Here is a 21,802-nt window from a genome sequence, read left to right on the forward strand (position 1 = left end):
CGGTCCTGGTAGCTCAAGGATGGTTGCCTGATTTGTGGGAACCCCTGTTTCGTCTGGGAGATTTTTGGCAATAACTGGGGGAATGCTTGACCACGCCGCAGGGTGCAAAGATATAATGTAACAAATAAGATCATTTGCTTAATATCCTTGTGCGAAATGTGGGTGTAGTGTAGGTAGTTGCTGTGTCCCACGCCCACGGGTAGGCGCCCTGGTTCAAAATGGTTAATGACACTGTTGGGGGAAGGGTGGGAGGTGGTCACTGGTGGTTGGGGGGTGGCAGTGAGGGTGGGGGCGGCTGCTCGCAGCTGAGGCAGTCTTGGGGTTGGGAGGGATGGGACTTACAGAGGTGGTGGGCTGGGGAGGGGAGTTATTGTGGTTCTTGAAAAAAAGGTTAATGTGTTTGGCGTTGTAATGGTTGACTGCACTGATGGGTTATGCCATGGTGAGCCAGGTGTGGTGGACGGCGATACTGTCAGTGGGATAAAAGGGATGGTCTAGTAAAAAATGTTATTTAAAAAATAGATAGGCCACATAAAAATATACTAGCATCCTCCGTTTTAAAACTTCCTATGTAAAATTTTGAGCTATTCAAGCTCAAAATTCGAAAAAGCAAGCACAGGGGCGCTGTATTTTATTGTTGCTGGGGACCTTGCTTGATGCCAGGCCACAATGGTGAATGTGTATGGGCCGAGTGTGGATGATTCCGGTTTCTATGCAGCCTTGTGGGTTAAATGCATAAAGTATTTGCATACGCACTTAATTGTGGCTGGGGACCTGAATGCAGTATTGCACGCAGGGCTGGACAGATCCACTATGGGGGTGAGACCGGACTCCCTGGTCACTAAGGCTATTTAGGGGGGATGTCGGAGAGAGGTTTGATCGACGTTTGGAGGGCCTTGCATCCGGGTGAGAGGGGTATTCCTTTTATTCCTCTGTGCATGACACAAGTTCACGCATCGATTATATCCTAGCCAGGTCAGAGCTGATTCGAGGCAGTGTACCTTGTACGATGCTATTGCAGCCGCTGTCAGATCACTCCCCTGTAGTGTGGCAGTACCGATTGGCAGGCTTGTCATTAGCACGGCCCCACTGGCAGTTCAAGGGTCAAGCTTTACTAGATGTGGTTTACCGTTGTGAAGTGCATGAAATGGTTAAGGCTTACTTTGAGTTAAATGTGGGCACTGTGCGGTCAGCTGGCACTCTCAGGGAGGCGTTTAAAGTCACCTTGAGGGGATGCTGTATCTCAATCGAGTGTGGTGTGTTGAAAAGCATCTGAAACAGATTGTACGGTTTGGAACATACCCTCACGAATCTGGAGTGTGGCAGTGGTGAGACAGGCCATTCTGGATCCTTAGCTGAAATTCGGGAGGTTTTGAGTGAATTCAACGCAGAGGATGACAGAGAGGTCCAGTTCTTGGCTACGCTGTGATTGGCCCGTAGATACGGGGAAGAAGGAAGACCAGGCCGGTACCTGGCGTGAATGCTGAGTAGTGCCAGATGTCAGACTGACATACCAGCGATACGCTGCTCAGGCGGGGCTGTGGTGATGGACACTAGTGATATCCTGGCCGAATTTAGGGGATTCTACAAGAATGTATATGCTGAAACGGCTAGAGGACATCGAGACAATTTGCATAGTTTCGTGGACAATGCTCCCCTAACCCTGTTTAGCGAACCGGCTGTGGAGGAATTGCGTACCGCAATCACTGCAGAGGAAATCCTTAAAGCAACTAAAGCTCTCCCGTCTGGTCAGGCTCCGGGTTCAGATGGCATCACTTCGGAATTTAAGGAATTTGCCCCCGGGGGTTGCACAGTATTTATTAGAAGTGTGGGATGAGGGACTAGAAGTAGGACGCCTGCCCCCTACAAAGCGGGAAGGTGTAATCACCCTGCTATTAAAACCAGATAAAGACCAGCTAGACTGTGCGTCGTACAGGCCGATCTCCCTTATCAATGTAGATACAAAAATCTTCTCTAACATCCTGGCGGACAGACTGCTGCCATGTCTCCTGTCAATAAAACACATAGATCAGTCAGGCTTTATTCCGGGGGGCTGCGGGGGGAGTATGGCCCTTAATCTAAGGAGGCTTTTTGGGGTATTGTCCCATGTGGACCCCTCAGTCCAGGCAATAGCAGCACTTTTAGATATGGAGAAATTGTTTGATTCAGTGGCATGGGATTAACTATGTGCAGTGCTCGAAAAGATTGGGACCCCTCCCTACTTTCTGTCGTGTGTTAAGATGCTGTATTCAGGGGTGACGGCCAGAATCAGATTATTTGGAAGACTCTCTGAGGCCTTTGGCCTTGGGCGCTGGACGCGCCAGGGGTCTCCAGTATCCCCACTTTTATTTCCTATAGCGAATGAGCCTTTGGCTGTGAAATTGAGACGACTTCATGAGCAACGGGGGTTGGCGCTTAGAGGCACACTTGAGTTGGTTTCGCTTTATGCAGACGATATAATTCTGTTTATTTGAAACCCCAGTAGTAATCGAACCACCCTCACCCAGGAAGTTGAAGCATTCGCCAGCATATCGGGGCGGAGAGTGAATAGGTCCAAGTCAATTCTGTTCCCGCTTCAATCAGAGTATGAAAAGACCAGTGGGGGCAGAGGGATTTCGATGGGAACAAGAGTCTGCAAAATATCTAGGTACACATATTGCCAGAAACAGAACGCAGCTCTTTCAAGATAACTATGGTATTTATATAGACGGTAGGGATTGTCAAAATCATTATCTTACCTAAACTGCTGTACTTATTTTTTAAATGTCCCAATATGGCTAGGGTCCCAATTCTGTGCCGAGCTGAAGTCTTTGGTGACTAAGTAGCTGTGGTGCCCAAAAAAAAACAGGATAAAATGGAGTACCTAGTCAGACCTTGGGATAGGGGCGGAGTTGGATTGTCAGACTTTGAGCTTTACTACTTGGTGGCGCAGGTGTCCTTTGTCTCCATTTGGATGCTGACTTCCGGCCAATCCCCACATGTTAAATTGGAAAGGAGGGTGACATTTCCATACTCGTTACAGAGCTCTCTGCTCTCATTTAAGATAAATGATGAATGCCCCTTTGATCCAGCGGCATGTACTGTACACCCATGAAAGCGGCTATGCCGCAGGTTGCAGATCCCCTTTCAATACACCCCAGAACTGGGTGTCTGGAATATTCAGAACCTGACCCCAACATGTGACAAAAAATAAGTGGGGATTGGTCAAGGTACTGTGCGCAAACGTTGGCGGACCTCTATCCAGTGGGATCATTTGTTTCATGAGGTTCAGGGGAAGCTTGGGGCTACATTTGGGTTGGCATTCCAATTCCACAGGCTCCGGGAGGCATTCAGGGTGTGGTCACCATCATTCCTGGCAGAGCCCGGTACGGTCTCCCTGATGACAAATATATAAACTCAGCAAACTGCAGGAGGATAGTGGCAACAATATATGTCATGGCCCAAAAGAATACACCTGGGGAAGAAATGACTAGTAGGGCGAAATAGGAAAGGGATATTGGTGAGGAGGTGGGCTATGCTAGGTGGAAATCTATGTGTCAGCAGGCTATTAAAATGGCAATTAACTCTCGTTTTAAACGCATTCAACTTAAAATCCTCCACTGAGTATATGTAACCCCAGCAGTCCAGGCAAAGTTTGGGGCGATGGTAGATTCTTCTGGTGCTGTGCAGATAATGCCGATTTTATACATGTGCCGTGCAACTGTCTGCATTTGGTCGCCTTTTGGACGCAGGTTGTAGAAGTGACTGAGGGCGTGGTCAACTGCAAGGTCCTGCTGAATATGTTAGGATGAGTGTTTGGGTTGGTACTGGGCATCTCGAAGAATGGGAAGAAATTACTATTAATATGTGTGATACTGGCGAAAAGATGTGTATTAATGCTCTGGTGGAGTCCAATGGCGCCGACGCTGTCCAAATGCCTAAGAGACTTGGCTTGGTGCCGCCACACGGAGCAGGAGTACTGTAGAACAATACCTCCGGGCTTCCGGCCCCCAGACCTTGGGACCCTATGAGGGGGTATGCTCTCAGCAAGGGAGGAGGCTGCCTAATGTAGGAGGTATATGAAGGGGGGCAGTGTTTGGTGATATGGTTTGGAATGCGGGAGGGGCCAGGTGCAGCATAAGAAATGCTTGCTTATTGGGTGGGGAGTGGGAGGGTACGTGTGGGCCTTTGTTTCTGTTTTCCTGCTAACAGCAATATGTAATTCAAAGTTGTGGACCTACATGAACCGATTTCAATAAAGTTTAAAAACATATATATATACAAGTTTGCCAAGGTTAATGCTACATTATAGTGGTTGTGTGTCCATTCTCCCGTTGGATCGGGGCTGGTCCTTGTTCCCATCCTGACACCCTTAGAGCAGCGAGATTCCTGGACCGGGGGGTATCCCCACGATAGGGTGTGTGTGAGGTCCTGCAGTCTGATGATGGCCATCACTTCTCCTGCAGTCATGACTTCTCAAAGAAAGCCTTAGCAGAAAGTTAAGGGTAAAACAATTGAAAAGTTTTCAACCACAGACTTCCTCGAAAACAATCAGGTACTCTCCTTTACGATACAGGGCAGAGAGTATTAGCAAGTTCATACAGGGATTTCCTATTAGAATTAGTACCAATCAATCGTAATCAAAACTAAAGCTTACTTTCAAACAGCAAGGAGGTTTGTCCATGCTCCGCGTAGTCTGACATGTGCCATGTATCAACAAACCCTTGGTCAGGAGGAACGCAGCCTCACTGCTCCATCGGTCTAGATTAGGGAAGAGCAACATTACCAGTCTTGAGCACTACTCGCAGTGATGCGCCCACTACTCAACCTTATTGCAACGAAAGGTTGCAAGTGACATCAATCTATACCAGCTGTTGCTCGCCACAGTGCAAGAACTTAACAACTTGTCCAATCAGGCAGCGGAATCATCAATATCCCCCTGTGCACTCTAACCAATACTAGATGATCAACCAATAAAGACGTGACCGGTTACTCCCCCTTGCAATTACCACCAACCACATCTAAATGCCACAACCAACACGTTCATCCTTTGGAAAAAGACCAACTCCGCACACAGGTCACAGATATCCAGTTATTCAAAAATATACACAAAGCAGGACAAAACAAAATGATTCCATGGTCTAAAGAAAACAAAAACAGACACCCCGAACTACTACAGCTCTAACAACGTACTCCAAAACTAAAAAACACACTTGAGACTGCAAAGGTTCTAGACCTTTCTCAAAGCGGTGTTCACCTACAAAGGCTGTTGACTCTCAAAAGCCAGCAAATTCCTCGCTTGGTCTAACGACTAGTATCCAGCCCTCCCTCTTCAAATTCCAGTCCCTCCAAGACACAAGGTAGTCCCAGATCTCAGCCAGACCACACCCGTGTACAGACCCTTCCAGCTTCCCCAATGCAGTGCCAACCAAAACCTGCTGAAACTGGAAAATAAGAGCTGCACCAGAGACCACATTTCCGGGGAGATGGAGTAACAAGCAACCCCCACCTCCCAGGTTTAACAAAGCCCTTTTCCCCGTGGGGTACCAATAGCCCTAACTGTGGCACACGTTTACCAGCTGGTATTGCCATCCGGGTCCTCGCTTTGCTGAGCTTTATAACTGGGGGCCAGGGCAGCAGGACCTGCAGGGGAATGCAGGGCTCCACAGAACGCAAGGAAGAGGCCAGTCTGTTCCACTACTTCGCAGAAGCTGGGAGAAGAGGGTGCCATTAGGGTCAGCTTACCTCTGGGTCATGTGTAACGGCAGTACTTTACTCTGCTCTGCATCACAGGCTCAGCCCTACGATTACTCTGCAGCACGGCCCTCACCTCTCTGCATGCAGCCTGGATTACTCGCAAAGGCAGCTCTTTGGAAATTGAAATAGGTCTGGCCCCTTGGTTATCCAATTCAGCAGCCATCTTCTAATAGTCTTTCGTCAATACGGTGTTCAGCTTAGCCGCAACAGCCCAAAGTGGGCCCCTCGTCCCCGTTTAAGTACCACTTCCCTCCCATCCTTGCTGGTCCCCCACTTGGTCCGGGCTCCCCATCAGCCCCCTGCGCTAATGTCAACAGGACTGGTATTGTGGGTGGAAATGGCCACAGCAGCGTTATTAGGCAGGAGGTAATTTACAGGTGTTCCATTTCAGCAGTCCAGTATCAGGATTCCACTCAGAGCTGATGCCCATCTACATTTGTACTTTCCCCAAGTGGTCTCCCCTTGCGACCAGCAGGTTGCTAACATTTCTAACCCATTTCCACATTTCCCAGGTGCTTTCTCCTCTTTTTTGGTTCTTCCTTTCCCCAGTCTCCTGTCTTTTCACCAGTCTCCTGTCTACCAACCCAATTTCCCCATTGCCCGCTTACACCTCGTACTCCTCTTCCCAGGCACCCAACCTCTTCCTCGTTCCCCCAGGCTTCGACATCACACACATTCCCTGTTCCCAGGTGTCTTGCTCTTTCTTCCTATTCCTATCCCCCAGGTGATTCGACCTGTTACTCATTTCCCCATTCCCTAAACCTCTTCCACCCTCCCCCATTACCTAGGCACCTCACTATCTACCAAGTGCCCATTTCTTGTAATCTTCTACAGTTGCTCCTGCCCTGATGTTCCCCATGTATCCTGCCCTAGACCCTTGTCGCTTCTCCGGTGGTTGTAAACTTCTCTCTTGCTCGTTTCCCTCCCCCCATCGTCTGGCCTTCTTCCCTCGTTCCCCCGAACCATTGTCCTCTTTTCCTTGCATCCCGGATATCAGTACCTCTCCTCTGATCCTTGGGTTCGATCCTTTTATCCCTCTTCCTGCTGCCTCTCTGGGTTTCTCCAGTCCTCCCCACTGTTCCCCTTTTCCTGTTTCCTTTGTTTCTGACCTCTTGTCCTCTACAACCTCCCCCCAACTGTTGTACCCTTTTGCGGTGCCTGTTGCACCCCTGCCCCTTCCCAACCTAACTTGTTCTCTTGTACATGTCTACCTTTTGCTTGCTAGCCCCCTCCACCCCCTGTCCTACGCCCCACCACTTTATCTTTATGCTTACCTCCTTCACTTCCCTCTACTACCCTGCGCTTCCCTTACCTTCAGTTCCCTTACCCTTTCCATTTCCCTCCTTCACATTACTTTCACTTACTTCCACTTTACTTTTCACTTTACTTTTCACTTTTTTTATCCCTCCTCCCACCACCCTCCACATGCCCCGTGGCGCATCAGAGGTTACACCGCCACCGCCGTCAGATTAAGTGACTGCACAGTCCCTTGTGGTTTCCGACAGCCCTTCCAGCTGTTGCGCTCACATGGCTCCCACAGGGGCGTCGATCGGACCTGGACAGCTGCAACCTCCTCCAACGTGAAGCGTAGTGCAGAGATGACAGACTGGGCTGCCCCGCCTAATCTCGTCTGCTTGACCCGTAGAAGTATTCTCCTGCAAGTGGAGAAAGGGATTTAGCCAACCGTGGATTCTAGTAATGGCACCCCACTGTTCTCCCCACTAATCACCACCGATATTCACTTTCAGTAAGCTCACCTTATGTTTTTAAATGATGAGCTCTCCATCCTCCGTGGAATGCAGGGGCGCGTAGATACCAGTTACTTCACTGGTTTGAAGGCGTTGGAAGAGTTCCGGATGAATATTGACTCCGAGGTTCCAGGCGAGAACCCGTAAGTATGAAGTTCAAAGAGTTCAATATGTCTGATGTTCACTCTTGTACATTCCTTTCTTGTGTTGCAGCTGGATCCAAGGGAAGATTGTCTTGTGGCAGCTGATGGTGTTCAGGTAAGAGTCTATATTACCCAACACTGTCCGGTAAAAGATGCGTGTATTTAAATTGCTGGTTTCTCTCTCCTTACAGGTGTGGCGTAAGAAGTTGCGGTTTGTTACAGAATAATGACTCTGGTTGTTAATCAGGTAAGTCTATGGTGGAGAGGTTGTATTTGTTGGCTCTCTCGGCTCACCTTATGTTTCTTTTGTCCCCTAGATGGTGGAATTTGGCGAAGAAAATGATGGAGGCTGCGCCGGATCGAAAAATGCTGTGAGGACTGGTGAGTATGGCGCGGCGCTGAAACTGGGGATGCGACGCGTGTAGAATAATGTCCTTTTCAAGTTCGAAGACGTGATGGATCCAGAATTCAGGTAAGGATTGAAATAATATCTGTATTCTAACCTTTCGTTCTTCTTTCTTCTATTGCTAGGAGCTCTGGATTCGAGACGGGCGTGGCTGAAGACTGGATGCTGACTGCAGGCACGGTGAGCGTTACGCTGCTGGATGCAGAATAACTCGAAGCATGTGCTGCTGTTCGGGCGTGGTTTAAATAGCCTCCAAAGTAGTTCCAGGTAAGAAGTCCCTAGAACCACACCCGAGTAAAAAATAGTCCCTGTAGTAAAATAGTCCCATCCAGGCCTCACGTTGGCTTGGATTCTTTTGCAGCATGGTCTGCATGAGGTAAGTAAAGTCTATGAGCCTGGTGCCTATGGCGCCAGGACTGATTTCTATTATGAGCCTGGCGCCTAAGGCGCCAGGACTGAACCCAGACAGCCCCCAGCTGGGGCTGCTGGGGTTTTATTAAATATCTGGATGCCTGCTCCCGGGGCTGATGGGCTTGATCCGGATGCCCGGGGGTAGGCATCATGACAGCACTCCCCCCCCCTCCTAAAGTTGCTCTTCCCCTTGGTCCTGGTTTGTCTGGGAAGTTCCGATGGAATTTCTTCACCAACAAAGGTGCATGAACATGGTCACTAGGCTCCCATGACCTTTCTTGTGGTCCGTAACCCTTCCAGTCGATTAAATAAAAAAGTCTTAATTTAACCATCTTAGAGTCCAGGATATTTTTTACCTCGAATTCAGGTTCTCCATCTATTAGGATGGGGTCAGGTGGTTTGGTTAACCTTGTCCCAGGTTGAACTGGTTTTAGAAGAGAAACATGAAAGACAGGATGAATCTGCATATTAGAGGGTAATTCCAATTTGACGGCCACCGGGTTGATCATGGCCTTAATGGTGTAAGGTCCCAAATATCTTGGATTGAATGTTCGAGTTCCCTTTAGAGGTATATGTTTTGTAGCCAGCCAAACTTGGTCTCCAATCTGGTATTGTGGAGTTTCACTTCTAGGTCGATCAGCATTTTTCTTGTATTTCTCCTTTGCTTGTTTCAAGTGTTCTATTGCTTCCTTAAAGGCTTGTGTAATAGTAGAGTGCAGATGAGTCACTGCAGGCATTTCTAAGTGTTGAGGCGAATCGAGTTCTGAGGTTCGAATATGATGTCCATATATGGTATAAAAGGGGCTTTGTCCGGTTCCTGAATGTACAGAGTTATTGTATGCATATTCAGAAATCCATAAAATATCTTTCCAATTGCTTTCGGTTTGGTGTAGCATACAACGTAGGTATTGTTCAAGAGTCTGGTTGGTCCTCTCCGTCTGACCATCAGTTTGGGGGTGGTGACTGGTTGATAGCCTTATGTCGATTTGCGCCAATTGACAGCATTTCTTCCAAAATTGTGAAATGAATTGACTACCTCGGTCAGAGACCAATACGGAAGGAAATCCATGGATTCGAACAATGTTTTCGAGAAATTCCATGGCCAAAATCGAAGCGGAATGTAATCCTTTTGAAGGAATAAAGTGGCCCATTTTGGAAAAAAGATCCACAATAACTAAAATGGTGTTAAATCCATTACACAGAGGTAGATCTGTAATGAAGTCTAAAGACAAGGTGTGCCATGGTGTAGGTGGAATATCCAAAGGTTGTAAAAGGCAAGCTGGTGTTTTCTTCTGACTTTTGTTTTGGGCGCAGATACCACAAGACATCACAAATGACTTTACGTCCTTTCGCCAGGTGGGCCACCAGAATTGTCTTTTAATTTTAGCTTCAGTTTTTGTGATACCTGGGTGTCCTTCCATAAGGGCGTCATGATAATTGGAGATGACTAGTTCTTGTAGTTCCTTGTGTGGTAGAAATAGACGTCCTTGATAGTAAGGTAGGTCATTGATGACTGAATAATCTTGGCCTTCCCTTACCCAGTCCTGCAGGGCTGCTGGATCGAAAAGTTGTTGGATTTTTAAATGAATGTCTTCTAGAGTCAAAAATGCCAAGAATTCTTTGTTCTGAAATTATAGGCACTGGTTCCGGGTTCGAATATACTTCTCCCATCCCTATTCGGGATAAGGCATCTGCCTTGCCGTTTTTGCAACCTGGTCGATAAGTGATCACGAAATGGAATTCGGCAAAGAATAATGCCCACCGAAGTTGACGCGATGATTGGGCCTTGGCTGTTTTCAAATACTGCAGATTCCTGTGATCGGTGATTACAGTGATGGTATGCCTGGCACCGGGAAGATAATGCCGCCAAGCCTTGAAGGCGGACTTGATGGCTAATCACTCCTTATCAGTAACCGCATAATTTAATTTGGGTGCTAATGTACTTTCTTGACCAGAATGCTACTGGATGAAGTTGACCGGTTTTGGGATCCTTCTGGGACAGGACAGCTCCCATGGCTAAACTGGATGCATCGGTTTCAACTATGTATGGAAGCTCTGGGCATGGATGCTTTAAAACAGGTGCAGACGTGAATTTCGATTTTAGCTCTTGGAAGGCTCTTTCAGCCTCTTCAGTCCACAAAAAACGTTTGTTTTTTTGCAAAAGTGCAGTGATGGGGTGTACAATATGTGAGAATTCAGGAATAAATCTGCGATAGAAATTAGCAAATCCAAGCATGCTTTGTACCCCTTTAACTGAACTGGGTGATGGCCACTTGAGGATTGTGTCCACCTTTCGAGGGCCATTCGAACTCCTTTTGGATTCAGGATAAATCCCAGGAATTCAACTTCTGTACAATGAAAAACACATTTCTCCAATTTTGTGTATAACTTGTGCTGGTGTCGTTTCTCAAGGACTGCACGAACGTGCTTCACATGGTCTGATTCTGAGGAGGAGTACACTAGAATATCGTCTATTTATACAACAACACAGACGTCAATGAGTTCACAAAGGACATTGTTCATAAAATACTGGAAGGCTGCTGGTGCATTGCACAACCCGAAGGGCATCACCTGGTATTCGAATAACCCGTACTTGGTGCGAAAGGCAGTCTTCCATTCATCGCCTTTCTTTACACGTACCAGATGATATGCCCCTCGGAGGTCTAACTTAGTGTAGATACAAGCATCCTTTACTTGGTCTAGTAATTCGGGGATCAGAGGCAATGGGTATCGGTTATTTACCGTAATCTGATTTAATGTGCGGTAGTCTATGCACGTTCTAAGGTCACCTTCCTTTTTAGGCACGAAGAATAGAGCTGAGGATGCAGGAGATTTGGATGGACGAATGAAGCCATTAGCAAGGTATTGGTCCAGATATTGTCGTAGGTGAAGATTTTCGGGTTCCGTAAGGGCGTAGATTCTACTGCTTGGAGGTTGTGCACCGGGTATTAGGTCGATTTGACAATCGTATGATCTGTGAGGTGGTAAGGTATTTGCCTGTTCTTTTTGAAAAACATCCTGAAATTCTTGATATTCCTGAGGTAACTGCACAACTGGATTAGTGACGGTGGCCAGGCTTTTGTTCAAGGTTTTTTCCGGGTAACAGGTGTGTGCACAATCTAGGAAGGTCACTCTCTTCTCTCGCCAATCAATACAAGGATTATGTGTTTTCAACCATGGCATTCCCAGAATTATTTGGAATTGCGGGGCCTTGATTAAATCAAACACAATAGTTTCTCGATGCCCATCTTGACCCAACAGCGTCAGCTCAGTAGTGGAATGAGTTACAGGCCCAGAGGCAATTTCAGTTCCATCGACTGTGGTGATGACATCCGAAGTGGTCTTTTTGCAAAGGGGTAGATTCATCCTTGAGGCCAATTCGTGGTCCATGTAGTTTCCTATGGCCCCGCTATCAATGTATGCCCTTACTGCGTGCATACGTGATGGCTGCCTTGGATCAATTAGGACCATTGGTGTAATTAGGTGGGAGGTCTGAGTGTCCTTCTTTAAGCTCGGCAAGCGGACCTCTATGCTTGTCGGGCGTGGTCGTTTCCCGAATCAGACTCTATTTGACTTTTGTCAGCAACTCCTACTCCTTCCTTGGGTGGCTTTATAGGGCAATCCCGTAGAAAATGTCCTGCGGTTCCACAGTACAGACACTATTGCATCTGCCGTCTCTTTTCTCTTTCCTTTTGAGTTAAGAGTCGTTTAACCCCCCCGATCTGCATAGGTTCTGATGCATCTGTTCCCTTGGGGGTAACATTGGGTTTAACCCATACCCGACTCTCGAACTTAGCTCGACCAGCCTTTCTATTCTGAAGTCGGTGGTCTAACTGGACCACTAAGTCTATATATTCTGCGCAATCCTGAGGTGGGTTAAAAACTTGAGCCAAAACATCTTTGAGTTCTCCCAAAGCCCACGATGAAATAATGTAATTCGTTTCTCCTCAGGCCATCCGGTTTCCACCACCAACCTACTGAAGGTTGCGATATAGGTTAGCAGATCCTGATTACCCTGTTGTAGGGATAAAAGTTTGTTATCCAGGGCCTGTCCCTGTGAATGTCTGGCGAATAGTCTTTCCATGCTTCTTTGAAAACCCTGAAAATCCCGAAGAAGAGGGTCATCCTGGTTGACTAGTGGAATTGACCAGTCAGCTGCGCTGCCACTAAGATATGATAGTACAAAGGCTACTTTGGCTTGGTCATTTGGAAAAGCTCCAGGTCTGCATAAAAAGTGCAACCGGCATTGATTCATAAACACTGCAAACCTTTTTGGGTCCCCAGCAAAGCGTTCGGGTGGAGCTAAAGGAAGAGCCCCTGGTAGGATTACTTGCACAGGATTGCTCGATGAAACAGGAGCTGGGTTTCCCCCGAGTCCAGGTAGGGGTGTTTGCCCAGCTTGATTTTGCAGCAGTTGTCTAGCAAGATCATCTGTGCGTTCCTTTGACACAATCAGTTCTCCCCTAAGGGCATTAGTCTCTTGGCGCGCAGAGTGCACTTCCGCCCTAAGTTCCCCTAATAATTGGGCTAGTTGGTCTGTTTCGGAGGTTTCCATAACGCCCGGGTGGGGATTTGTAGATAGGCTTCGCGTTCTGTTACGCTCACCTGGCTCCCACAGGGGGGGTCGATCGGACCCGGACAGCTGCGTCCTCCTCGAACGTGAAGCGTAGTGCAGAGATGACAGACTGGACTGGACCGCCTAATCTCGTCTGCTTGACCTGTAGAAGTATTCTCCTGCAAGTGGAGGAAGGGATTTAGCCACCCGTGGATTCTAGTAATGGCACCCCACTGTTCTCCCCACTAATCACCACCGATATTCACTTTCAGTAAGCTCACCTTATGTTTTTAAATGATGAGCTCTCCATCCTGTTTGGAATGCAGGGGTGCGTAGATACCAGTTACTTCACTGGTTTGAAGGCGTTGGAAGAGTTCCAGATGAATATTGACTCCGAGGTTCCAGGCGAGAACCCGTAAGTATAAAGTTCAAAGAGTTCAATATGTCCGATGTTCACTCTTGTACATTCCTTTCTTGTGTTGCAGCTGGATCCAAGGGAAGATTGTCTTGTGGCAGCTGATGGTGTTCAGGTAAGAGTCTGTATTACCCAACACTGTCCGATAGAAGATGTGTGTATTTAAATTGCTGGTTTCTCTCTCCTTACAGGTGTGGCGTACGAAGTTGCGGTTTATTACAGAATAATGACTCCGGTTGTTAATCAGGTAAGTCTATGGTGGAGAGGTTGTATTTGTTGGCTCTCTCGGCTCACCTTATGTTTCTTTTGTCCCCTAGATGGTGGAATTCGGCGAAGAAAATGATGGAGGCTGCGCCGGATCGAAAAATGCTGTGAGGACTGGTGAGTATGGTGCGGCGCTGCAGCTGGTGATGAGACGCGTGTAGAATAATGTCCTTTTCAAGTTCGAAGACGTGATGGATCCGGAATTCAGGTAAGGATTGAAATAATATCTGTATTCTAACCTTTCCTTCTTCTTTCTTCTATTGCTAGGAGCTCTGGATTCGAGACGGGCGTGGCTGAAGACTGGATGCTGACTGCAGGCACAGTGAGCGTTACGCTGCTGGATGCAGAATAACGCGAAGCATGTGCTGCTGTTCGGGCGTGGTTTAAATAGCCTCCAAAGTAGTTCCAGGTAAGAAGTCCCTAGAAACACACCCGAGTAAAAAATAGTCCCTGTAGTAAAATAGTCCCATCCAGGCCTCACGTTGGCTTGGATTCTTTTGCAGCATGGTCTGCATGAGGTAAGTAAAGTCTATTAGCCTGACGCCTATGGCGCCAGTACTGATTTCTATTATGAGCCTGGCGCCTAAGGCGCCAGGACTGAACCCAGACAGCCCCCAGTTGGGGCTGCTGGGGTTTTATTAAATATCTGGATGCCTGCTCCCGGGGCTGATGGGCTTGATCCGGATGCCCGGGGGTAGGCATCATGACACCAGCCTGGATGCACCATGTACGTCCACTGCGAGTTTCCTGTAAAATTAAAACAGACATTTTAACAACAGTCATTCAAGTCATTTTCTGGTGTGAGTGGGCGGGCATACAATATACTATGCTGTAGTGATTCTGGCAAAAAAGGTGCACCCTGTGAGTTATGCTTTTTACAGAAATGGCAGAAAATTGCAACATGGCCATACAATATGGTGCAGACCTGGCTGTCTTATTTAATTCTCCATGATTACCTGAATATGGAAATATGTAATTTATGGCCTTTATTTGTAAAATTATGAAGTTGCCACATAACTCGTTTTTGACAAAAATTGGATACGAGAACAAATGGGGCTTGTAAATTAAGCTGCCACCTGTCTGCTCAAGACTCAAACCAATCCGTAGAGAGGTGCTGGAGTGGGGAGGAGAGAGAATGGTAACTGTCCAATCCAATTTGTGTGGCCTCTTGTAGGGTACTCCCGCAAGACGGTAAAATTGTTGGTGTCGTCGCTGCTATATTACGGGGACTACATTAGGAGGAAGGGACAGAGCTGAGAAAATTTACCGTCAGGAGGGCTGCTGAAAATCACCATACAACTGTAAGGAAACACCAGAGGAGATTGTGGAACATGCATCTGGGTGGAGTTGTCTATTTCTTTGAAGGCATAAGAGCTGACTGGGTACTATGGTGGTGAGTGGGAGGCCATCTTTGAGAGTGGCGTGGTCAGAACCCCTGCCCTCTTCTTCCAGAGTGTCCTGAAATGCTGCCGACTTTCCTGAACTTTAAACAGAGGCTTTGTATGAAAGTAGAACTGAGCCCTGGGAAACCAAAAGGTGAATCCTGAAACTAAGAAGCCGAGTAGAGGAAACACTGGCAAGTTTGGCACCCTGAGCCCACTATGGTCCTGCTGGACCCCTGTAACGGTTTTATAACACGGCACACTCCAGGCAGTGAATGCTTCCCCGGACAATGAATGTGGCGCACAATAAAAACGCTTTCTATCTTTAATCAACTACGGTTTATTTTATTTGAGTAGGCCCCCAACCCGTCTCGCACCCAACCTTCACAAGCACACTGTCACAGTGGGCGAGGAACCAGGTCGGTATCAATATATTAATTAATTTTATGGTTCTATGAAAATAAAAGCAAAATCAAACAATTGGACAGCAGCCACCAATGTTGTGGCAATAAAAAACCAAAGACTCCTACAACACAGTTCAAAATTCCCCACAATTCACATGAATCTTTAATGGAAGAACAGGAAAAATTATTTTAAAGCATCTAATGGTACTGAGGTTAAGCACTCCCCCTGCAACACTCACCCCCAATCATCTGCTAACTTAATTCTTTTTGGATGGAAGGCAGTGTCAAGGAGTCAGGATAAAAAGGGGAAAATCGGATTTAGAATTCAGCCCACCAACCTAAGATGGGAGGCCAAAAAAGAAAATGAAAACCCGATTTATGAGCAAGACTGCACAATCGGATTTTACTTGTTACCTGCACAGCAGCCTACAACCGCGGTGTCACAGCTAGACAAGAAATTAATGTTGCTACACTCGAGAGGTAAGGAAACTTACAGACTACTAAGCAGGGCACCAAGGCAACATGAACACAAGGTAAGAAAATCGGTTTTGGGGAAGAAAACAAATGTAAAAGAAAAACACACGCGGCAGAATGGAAATTCATTTTTTCACAGGACTTGTGATTGCAGGCAGCCACGGAAAGGGCTTTACTGTCAAATCGGAAATCGGTTTCAAGGAGAAGGACAAAGGCACATAAACGGATAGGATCCTGACAGACAGGGATGCTTCTCAATGGGACTACGGTTTGGGTGTTTCTATGGGACAGATGCAAAATCAGAATTCATGGGAATATACACAGCACACAGGCAAATTCGTTTTTCAACCAACTCACACCGTGAATCTCTTTATAGGGGAATTAATTAAGTTACTTGAAAATAATGCTAAGGATTTATACAGACAACTGAAAGATTTATAAAGGGAATACACTAACATACACAGGCTAATACAGAATCGTCTATGAAAAGGTGAATGGATTATACTGGCAATTTGGGACTTTCAATAGGGTTTTCAATGGGATGCAAGATTGAAAAGAGAAGGCTATCCACTTTGGGACTGGGGTTATTTGCTACTTACAATGTAAGCTTGAGTTTGGGATTCCAGAAAGCCAGCGATGTCTCTGGTCACGCTGGACAGCTAGGCAAAGGGATCTGGTCACTCTGGACAGCTAGGCCTAAGGTCTGGTCACACTGGACAGCTAGGCCAAGGTCTGGTCACTGTGCTCTCCTAGACGGGATCAGCTGCCTCCTCCCTTTTCTCTGTGGATTCTTGTGTGTGTCTGGATCTGGAATCTGTGTATCTTGTTATAGATGGGATCGATCCTTTGTGTCTCTCTGCGTCCCTCTTATACAGCCCAAATGACATCATCTATTTTACAATCTGCAGGGGGATGTACTGTGGAATAACTCCTATCCTGGGCTAGGACAGTCTACCATTCCCCTCTCCTCCCCCTGGCCCTATTGGTTCAGGGGAAAGGGCATATTTTTTTCTGTTTGCATTTACAACCTTTCTTTGGCTCTCAAGTACATTTTTTAACAAAAATTAGTTATGGATCAAAACTTCAGACTCATACTCGCCACCACCATAAGAAGTAGATATGCGGATTCAAAGGACACAGGGAATTGGACAAACTGATTGCCGGCTTTGTGCTAAGTGGCATCGCCCTTTGGCACATTTTGTCTCTTTTCATGAAATGCATAATAGTTAAAAATTCAGTCAATGATTACACATAGGGCCTCATCACGAGTTTGGCGGTAGTGCTGTTACTGCCACATTTAAGGGTCCGCCAGATCCGCCAGAGCATGGCTTTGGCGGATTTCCCCCCAGCTCTGAGCTGGGGGAAAATCTGCAGCAAATTGCTGATTTTTGGCGCATTTACCACCGGCGGGATATCCGCCGGCGATAATAGCGTGAATTTTCCCCATTGGGCCCAATGGGGAATGAGGAATACCCGTTCCACCAAACCTGTGATCCGGCGCTAATAGCACTGGGGGTTTGGGCTATTAAAGCCGGTGCTAATAGCGCTGGCGTTACCGCCCAACTCGTGACGAGGCCTATAGTCATGATTACCTTTTGCATCTTTCCCCCCCAAGTTTACTATTTGTCCCATTTATAATTCAGCCAGAAACGCGTCTTTCCTGCCATTTCAGTTCACAAAGTGCTAGAAACATGCACTTGGTCACTTTACATTTGTCTAAAAATCACATGGAAAACTAGCATAATACAAACTTACTACTTATTCATGGTGCTGGTAAAAATGTCTTGAATGAAGAAGTCCTTTAATGTGAATGGGGAGGATTTGTCACATATGGGGGCTGTGCTGCAAACCCCCACAGCAAACTGTCTCCTCCTGGCTCAGGTTGCAACAAAAGACTTTTATGATGCCCTTTGAAGTTTGACAGTTCCTTCTTCAGAGTCGATGCTGGAGAAAATTGCACTTCTTGGTCACGCACTATCCACACTGGCTTCCTTTGTCCCCTCTTCCGGTAATGCCTGCTAGTCTGGTACAGCAGAGAATCCTCACACTCTCGGCCACCTCACATGCCATTGTGGACTGTTTTGCTTATTGGTGCGAATTTTCAGTGGGAGGCAAGGCTTGCAATTGAATTCTGTGCCTGAGCCAATCAGTTTTACTGGTTTCTGAGTCTTTTACAATGTAACTAACAGGCTAATTCATAGAATCCAGCGCACAAGTAGCGCACGCGGCTGGCGCACAGCGTGCGCCTGCGATAGTCTGCGCCAGGCACGTGCGCTAAAACAGATTTCCGCGCACAGCGTATTCATGGATTTCAAGCTCCCAAAACAGCCGTGGCGCAGAGAATCGCAGCGAGCCTGCAGCAGCGCCAGTAACGCCCCCAAGAACGCCCTCGCGCACGGAAAAGCCATCAAAAGCGCTAAATCATCGCTAAGGGCTGCGCTAACCCCGGACCACTTCACAGGGCAGGCAAACAAGGAAAGCAAAGCGGGCAATCTCCAAATCAGGAGTACGCGGGAAGTACTACACGCGACTAGGCAGGGAACGTGAATCACAGGGGTACGCGGGAATCATCACACGCGAACAGCCAGGGTGCGTGTATTACAGGGGTAGCGGGAAGTCCAACACGCGATGGGCCAGGGAACGTGTATTACAGGGGGACGCGTGAAGTAGAACACGCGATAGGCCAGGGAACGTGCATCACAGGGGTACGCGGGAATCATCACACGCGAACAGCCAGGGTGCGTGTATTACAGGGGTAGCGGGAAGTTCAACACGCGATGGGCCAGGGAACGTGTATTACAGGGGGACGCGTGAAGTAGAACACGCATAGGCCAGGGAACGTGTATTACAGGGGTACGCGGGAATCATCACACGCGAACAGCCAGGGTGCGTGTATTACAGGGGTAGCGGGAAGTTCAACACGCGAAGGGCCAGGGAACGTGTATTACAGGGGGACGCGTGAAGTAGAACAAGCGATAGGCCAGGGAACGTGCATCACAGGGGTACGCGGGAATCATCACACGCGAACAGCCAGGGTGCGTGTATTACAGGGGTAGCGGGAAGTTCAACACGCGATGGGCCAGGGAACGTGTATTACAGGGGGACGCGTGAAGTAGAACACGCGATAGGCCAGGGAACGTGTATTACAGGGGTACGCGGGAATCATCACACGCGAACAGGCAGGGTGCGTGTATTACAGGGGTAGCGGGAAGTTCAACACGCGATTGGCCAGGGTACGTGTATCACAGGGGTGCGTGGGAATTATCACATGCGAATAGGCTGGGTGGGCCCCCACAGGTGTACCCTGTACACCCTCCCCGGCCCCTGCAGGCAGCCCACAAAACAGTGGACTACCCTGCACACCTGATCATGTCCCCCTGCACCCCCATCCACCAGGGGCACCCTCCACCAGGCCCCCACCCATGTCTCCCACCACCCCCACCCCCCAGCAGTGCAGGGGCACCTGCCATCAGGCCCCCATCCATGTCTCCCACCACCCCCAACCCCCATCCACCAGGGGCACCCTCCACCAGGCCCCCACCCATGTCTCCCACCACCCCCACCCCCCAGCAGTGCAGGGGCACCTGCCATCAGGCCCCCATCCATGTCTCCCACCACCCCCAACCCCCATCCACCAGGGGCACCCTCCACCAGGCCCCCACCCATGTCTCCCACCACCCCCACCCACCAGCACTGTGGGGCACGTGGCCAGCAGGCAGTCAGGCAGCAGCCGATGGCAGGTGGGAGCGTGCTCAGGGTTCTTGGGGACTTAAATTCGGCCTCCTGGCCAGGAGCGTGGTCTTTCGTGTTAGAACGCGTGGACAGCCTGATAGGGAGTGATTTTGCACCTGAAAACCCCACACTCATCGCGCGAAAACCCGCATCGCGCGAAAACCCGTCACCAGCATATGTGCGTCAATAGTTACCTGCACGTGCAGTGTCAAAGCGTGTGATTGGTGAAAAGTGAGCGACACGCAGGAGTGTCGAAGCGCGTGATTGGTGAAAAAGGATCCACATGCAGGAGTGACAAAGCGTGTGATTGGTGAAAAGTGAGCTACACGCTGGAGTGTCGAAGCGCGTGATTGGTGAAAAAGGATCCACATGCAGGAGTGACAAAGCGTGTGATTGGTGAAAAGATACCTACACGCAGGAGTGCCAAAGCGTGTGATTGGTGAAAATGGGCCAAGCACGTACACGCCGTAAGTGACGATGTACGTGTGGGCCTGTATAAAAGGTAGTGTTGAACACTATTTCCTTGTACGTGCTTTTCGTGGAGAGCGAGTGGGTGAATTCGGTACTTCTTGTCGTTTCACACGCGATTTACTTCACGGCGTTTCCAGTTCGTACTCCCTGTTACCTCTGACAGCTCTTTTCTCTTTTTCCTCTTGTACTGGTTTTCCTGGGCCTGTTCCCTCAAACAGTGTCCCCTTCTACAGTTGACCTGTCTCCTCAGACAGCGTACACCTCTTCTTTTGGCGGGGGTGTTGCCAACCAAAAGTGCTATTTTTTCACGCTCTTTTACCTGGCAGACGGTGAGTCACGCACGTATCTAACATCTGTGCTTGCCCCGTGTGTAGCCTACCCCTTCAGAGGTCAATCTAGGCCGCGTGTGACACGCATACGTTCATTGTGTTACTGGATGCCACAGCGTAGTGCAGGGTTTTCCATCAGCACACGTGGTCTAGGAGGGGTATTGTGCACGTTCCTTAACTTTTTTGGGGTGCCTGTGCGTTGCGTGACCCGTCATCTTTCCCCAGGGGTGTCATATAGCCTTGCCACTGCACTAGGGTACGAATACCATCTGGTACCCAACCCCTTTGACACCCAATTGCCCAGGACAATTGTGCACACCCACTCCCATACGCACAATACCATCAGTGCCATGGTTGGGAGGCGTGCAAGCCGTAAGGGTGGCAAAGGTGGCCGAGCCACACGTGGTGGCCGTGGAGGATCCAACAGGGGACGTGGTTGTGACTTGTAGGGCGCCCCTGTTCCCCCCAGTCTGGAGGAACAGTCAGGGACACCCATGCCCCCCCCCCCCCCCAGTTGAGAGTCATGTGGCTGATACCAACCCTGATCAGCCCATGTCGGACCAGGCCATTGTGGCACCAGACCTGTCCGAGGGTGATTCCATCGCTGACATCCAGGTCAGCAGGTCCACTGTACGTGCACCGGTGCACATTGGTGTCATCAGGGCACGCGCATCTATGCCAGATAGGTCATCTGCTGGCCCCCGTAGCCAGGGTGTGGCTCAATCCACCCCACCTCTCATACACCCTGCCAAGACTGTGTCGGTCCTAGTTCATGCACCTCAGATCAGGCCTGACCCCATCCCACTACCCCCAATGCCTGCACCTACTCCCATGCTGAGTGGGCAATCACACACACCCAGTACAGAGTCCACCACGGCTCCTGCCCCTAGTGTCCACAGCGGCGTAGGACACTCTGGATCCCCACCCCCTTCCAAGCGCAAGAGGAAGAGTGCACGTCCGGCACAGGCTGATGCCCCAGACACGGCTGCACAGTCCGGCCCATCAAGGAAGCCAAGCTTCACAGACGCCGAACTTAATGCACTTGTTCAGTATGTGTCAGATCATGATAGGGAAATGGTCATCGTTGCAGGGTCCAAGACCACACATGCCAGACGCCAGGCACACTGGCAGACCATTGCTGACAGAATAAGTGCCCTTGGAGTAGTGAGGCGCACAGCTAGTGATTGCCAGAAGCGCTGGAATGACCTTAAGCGCAGGGCAAAGGATAAGCTGGCCTCAAGTCATGCCGCAACCTTGGTGACTGGAGGTGGGTCCCCAGCACAGGAAATAGAACTCACACCACACGAGTCCGTAGCTGGATCCTACGTCACC

This window comes from Ambystoma mexicanum, chromosome 13 (genome assembly GCF_040938575.1).
Source record: "Ambystoma mexicanum isolate Mex_15411 chromosome 13, UKY_AmexF1_1, whole genome shotgun sequence".
In the NCBI taxonomy this organism is placed as follows: Eukaryota; Metazoa; Chordata; class Amphibia; order Caudata; family Ambystomatidae; genus Ambystoma; species Ambystoma mexicanum.